Below are 6000 nucleotides of genomic sequence, written 5' to 3'. Positions count from 1 at the left end.
TTGTTTGACTATACCAATAAATGTAAAAGATTTTAATTTTAATTTGCTGTTATATTTTGTGACGGAAATTTTATATAGGAGTTGATCTATAGTTTGTACACTACTCAGAAAATAAAGTGTGGTGAATTGTGTGTGTGATATATATATCTAAAACTTTTATAAATACCATATACATACACACCCCCTTTATAATGTTGTTGTTTGTTTTTTTTTTTATGATAGTTTTACAGTATGGGGTTGGTTCTAGTGCACAATAGTCTTATCCTAAAAAGCATAGGAAACAATGAGAATGCGACACGTGGTGCATCAAATATTTACGGACACCTGTATTTGAGTCACTTTACTATTTCACCTCATTAACTTTAGCTTCTCTCGTTGATATTAAACGTGTGACTTTTTTATACAACATTATTTTCAAATATATATATATATACACTGTAAAATCGAGCATGTTTTTCTCATTAGTATGAATACCCTAATGATATCATTTTTATAACTTCGTTTTAAAATGTATAATCACATCTTGCGTATAACTGTGTTACATTAACACATTGATGTACATCACAGTTATATGAGCGGTTATCTGGATTTGGGTACATAACCACATCGTGTTAATGTATAACAATACAGTTATATGCGCAATTATCTAGACATGGGCATAAATCAACACATGTTAATATATAACAACACAATTATATGTACGGTACGATTATACTTTTTTTTATTACAAAACACGGGTGGAGATATAATAGGAAGTTTATTTCGCTAGGAAGGATAGGAAGTAATCATAACCGTCCAATTGCACAATATACGGTCAAGATCAAAATCAAATTAAAAACTGTCATTTAAACACGCTCTCCGGAGTTTCAGGGGTATTATCGTCAAATTTCAAAATAACCGCCGTTGATTATACACAGAAACGCTTCGAAACAAAGTGCATTACGTTTTACACTTCCATTGAACGATCAAACACATACAGAAATTTGAGAAAATCATACTCCATTGAAGTTCATGGCGTCGTCGAGAGATAATTTGAAGGTTTACATTCGAGTTACTCAAAACAAATCAGTCTCTGAAAACCCTAAATCATCAAAGAAGCTAAAAACATCAACAGCTGAAGAGAACATTGATGAACAAGAAAATATTAGCCGAAAATCAACAATCAAACAACAAAGAACTAGAAAACGCAAAGATATTTCAGACAATGGTATATTTATCTATTTTTTGCTCTTTAACTGAATTCATGTTACGTTTTATGAAGTACAATAGACCTAATATATCATATCCGTTCCGAAAAATAGTTAATGAGTAATATTATCCCCTATCTTTACATTTTTGTTACCACAGACTATATTGCGTTTTATGTTAAAACTATGATCTAAGATACTAATGCTTCTTACGGGATTTATATATTGTGAATTAATGCGTTTTACCTAAATAAATTTGCAGAAACAATGAGATTATTATTATGATAATTGTAATCGAATTTTACTACATTGCGTTTTATCTTTGAATTTGCTGAGATACATGTGTTGTTAACTATTGCGTTTTATATTAATATAAATAAAAAAACAAAATGAGATTATGTAATGTTAATTTGGTGTGTTAAATAATATGATGTAAAGTATTGCGTTTTATCTTAAACCTGTGAATTACTGCTTTTTATCTTTATAGTGTTAGCTAATGCGTTTTATCATTAATTTCTTAATTGACATTGTTGACTAATGCGTTTTACATTAATAAATCATAAAAAACAAAATGAGATTATTTAATGTTAATTTGGTGTGTTAAATAATATGATGTAAAGTATTGCGTTTTATCTTAAACCTGTGTGAATCACTGCTTTTTATCTTTATGGTGTTAGCTAGAGAGTTTTATCATAAATTTGTTAATTGACATTGTTGACTAATGCGTTTTACATTAATAAATCATAAAAAACAAATGAGATTATGTAATGTTAATTTGGTTTGTTAAATAATATGATGTAAAGTATTGCGTTTTATCTTAAACCTGTGAATCACTGCTTTTAACTTTATGGTGTTAGCTAATGCGTTTTATCATAAATTTGTTAATTGACATTGTTTCATTATTCTATTTAAAGTTAAAAAACAAGAGGAAAAACAACAACAGGAAAAACAAAAAAGGCGAAGAAAGAAAGTGGTGATAGAATCATCAGAAGAAACAGTTTCTGATTCAATGGATGAAAAATCTAGTCGAGCAATTGTTCTGCATACTTCCAATCAACAACAAGTAAATTCAGGTAACATAAAACGCATTTAACATATTTCATGAAAAAAATATATGTTTTTAACACAATTCATTGTATCAGATGATGATTTTGTTGATCCACAACCAAGAGTTAACCTGACAAAAAATCAAAAGAAGGAAAAGGCAGAATCAAAACCAAAGAGATCACAGAGGAAAGATAAAACAAAAGAACAACCAGAACAACAACCATATTATGATTACGACGGAAAAAAAATTAACATTAGATGTGCAGTCAATAATCTAAAAGATTATATTGAAGGTTTGTCAAAAGAGCAAAGGAATGTTGTTAGAGAAATAGGGTTTGAGAGCATACTAAAATTCAAGCTGCATTCAGTTCCACGGAAATTCGGTTATTGGCTGGTAAAAAACTTTGATGCTGAAAATGATGAGATAAATATTGGAGATGAAAAGATTAAGATCACAGCTGAATTCATCCAAAAGGTATTTCAAATACCAAATGGAAAAACAGAGATTGTGGAAAAACTGAGACCAAAAGACACTGATCTTATAATTAAATTCTGGCGCGGTCAATTCCCCAAAGATATTTTGCAAAGAATGTATGCGCACAACTTGATTACTTATTTAAAATCAAGAAATGAGCTTGGAAGATTGTTCAAACTGAATTTCTTGGTTATTTTTTTTACGATCATGGCGGAGGCAATGCAGAGTAGTAATGTTAATCAAAGATTCCTGCCATCAATGAAAAGTGACAAAAAAACCCAGAATTTTAATTGGTGTGAATATATGCTGACCGTTTTAAAGCGTACAAGAAGACAATGGCCTGGAAATGAGAAGCTCTTCAATGGACCTATTGCATTGTTAGCGGTATGAAATCTGATCTTTCATTATTGCTACATATTTGCTGAATGCTTGTTTAGGCTGCTTGTTTATATTATTTGTTTGTTTAAAACTAGACTTTATAAAACGCAATGTATATTTTAAAACGCAATTATCTTTCATTTTTGTTTATTTAAGTTATTTGTTTCTTTAAAACTCTTCTTTGCTTGAGTAAAACGCAATGTTTTTGTAAAACGCAATATATTTAAAGTTACAAAACAATAGTTTTTTAATTTGTTTACAATGATTTATATTTTAAAACGCAACAAATTATGAATTTATTATTTATCTAAAACGCAATGAATCATACAGATACTATATGCATACAAAAAACAAGGATTTGATGATACTGAAAACACTGAAGAGTTCTCACTTGATAAAATTGATTCTACAACATTACAAGAATTTGAAGATGAATTGGAAATTGCTGCACAAAATGACGGCAGATGTCTTGTAAATGATAAAGTTAAAAAAGTCAGAAAGACTAAACAAAAAAAGAAAGATGAAAAGAATGAATTTTATGTTTATCCAAGTGAATCCGAGAATGAAAACGAAGAAATTTTTGAAGATGAATCTGAAGAAAAACATGAAGACGATGCTGAAGAACAACCAATCTCCTTACTTAAAGCTGCAACAGACTGGATTGATCAAGAGAATCAAGAGAATGTTCAAAACAGCCAAATTATAACAAATGAAACTGAGAAAACAAATACAGAAAGTGGAGGATCATGGGGGCAATTCTTCATTAAACCATCAGTAGGAAATAAAGATAAAATGTGGGTAGACAGTCAAAGCCGACTGCGTAATTTCATACCATCACAAAATCAAAGTGAAGGTCTTTCTGACATTCATTCAACAAAAAGTGGCGATGAAAATATGAAGAACATTAAAGATAAAAAATCACATGAAGAATATCTTGTGACTGCTTTGGATCAACATTTTAAAGGAATTGAAGAAGTTTTCGAAAGCATTCAATCACGCATAGATGAGATTGTGGAGGAAAATCCAACGAGTGAAGCTCTTCATAACAAAGTTAACGAATGGGTGTCATTGATTGAAAAATTCCACCATCAAGCAAAAAAGCACCAGAAAGTTAATATTGATTCAACTATGATTGAAACACCATCAAGATTTCTAAATTTGAGCCAAAATGAAGACACTGAAAATCAAATCATTTCAACACCATTGATTGTAAAACGCAATGATGATGATACAAAACACAATGAGGATAGCTCACCTCTAGTTCAATCATCCAATCCAGAAACAATCAGTGAGAATGAACCTGCATCTGTTCTGCAAACACACATTGAAAAACCTTCAATGGTACAATCATCATTTAGCGAAGAAACTCCATCATTAATGTTGGAGATTATCAAAAAGACAGATGAAGAAGAAAAAAAATCAAATCTAAAGAAATTTAATGATGATGAGGTACCATCCTTTGATTTGAAAATTTCTCAGTTGCCTTCAAATGTTGATGAAAATGAAGTTGAAGTTGATGCTACTGGACACGGTGAACAAACCGAAATTCAAGCGGAATCTGAAAAAAAAACAATCGAACAAGATGTTCAAATTACTGGAATACAAACAATGTTTGATAGAATTGAAGAACAGGATACTGAAAAGGAAATCAGTGATCTACTTCAAAACACATCATTCCTACACCCACAAGAAGATCAGTATAAAACACCTGCAAAATCAGTTCATCAAGAACAACCAACAACTGATATAAGCAAAACAGAAGAAATAATCACAAAGATGGTACGACCAGATCGAGAGAAAAATGTTCCTGAAGTATTTTGTTCACCATATTATCTAAGACAAGTAGCAATGAAGGAATCAAGAACAGCACACGAAAACAACATATCGGGATATGCGTTCCATGCAAAAGGAGAAATGATGTAAAAATTCATTTATATACACTAAAACAAAAAAACAAAAATCAAAATATTATAATTTAATTATTATTATTATATTTTTTTTGCAGGGATATTCTCTTTGAAATTAAAGAACATGCATTTCTATATAGATATGCTGCTGAAACAATGAGGCCAGGATTGGAAATCACCGGAGAAGTAATCAATTATTGGTCTTATATTTTGAATGAAGAAGAAAAAAGAAGATCAAAAGACAACAAATCTCCACGATTTTTCTGTACTATTCGAATGCTGGTATGATATTTAAAACGCAATTTTTCTTATTCGTATAATGAAGAATTTTGAAGTTTGATTGAATTATGTTTTATAAAACGCAATAGAATTTTTATTTCTTTAATAAAACGCAATGATTTCTTTGTTTGAATGATGTTTTATAAAACGCAGCTGTATGTTTTATTAACTTCATAAAACGCAGCTCTATGTTTATTTACCTTCATAAAACGCAATAATATGTTAATTTGTTCTATTTTATACAGGCTTTACCAAATTGTGACAAGGAAGAATCTGAAAATAAAGGAAAGATGATAAAAGCATTCACAATGAACATAGAAAAAATTCTTCAAGGTGCAAAGCTAAAAAGCATAAAGGATTTTAAAATTATCCTTGTCCCGATTCTCCATATACAGCATTTCTTTGTTATATCTTTCAATCTTGAAGAGAAACAAATATTCATCATTGACAACAGTGCGAAAGAAGAAACAAATGAATCTAAATATGGAAATGTCCCTGAAAATACAGTAAGTATTCTTAATTATCCTTTTAAAACACAAATATAAACCACCTAATCTTTTTGTTTTGTTTTTTGTTTTTTTTTTCTATAGAGGGATGCTTTGGCAGCTTACCTTAAATCTGTTGGACATGAAAAAGCAGATGATATAAAGGGAATAATCCCTGTTAGAATGCAGATGAAATGGAGGACACAACATAATGGCATTGATTGTGGTATATTCACAATGCG

The sequence above is a fragment of the Helianthus annuus genome, chromosome 1, assembly GCF_002127325.2.
Source record: "Helianthus annuus cultivar XRQ/B chromosome 1, HanXRQr2.0-SUNRISE, whole genome shotgun sequence".
Taxonomy (NCBI): Eukaryota; Viridiplantae; Streptophyta; class Magnoliopsida; order Asterales; family Asteraceae; genus Helianthus; species Helianthus annuus.
This window is presented reverse-complemented; position numbering follows the sequence as displayed.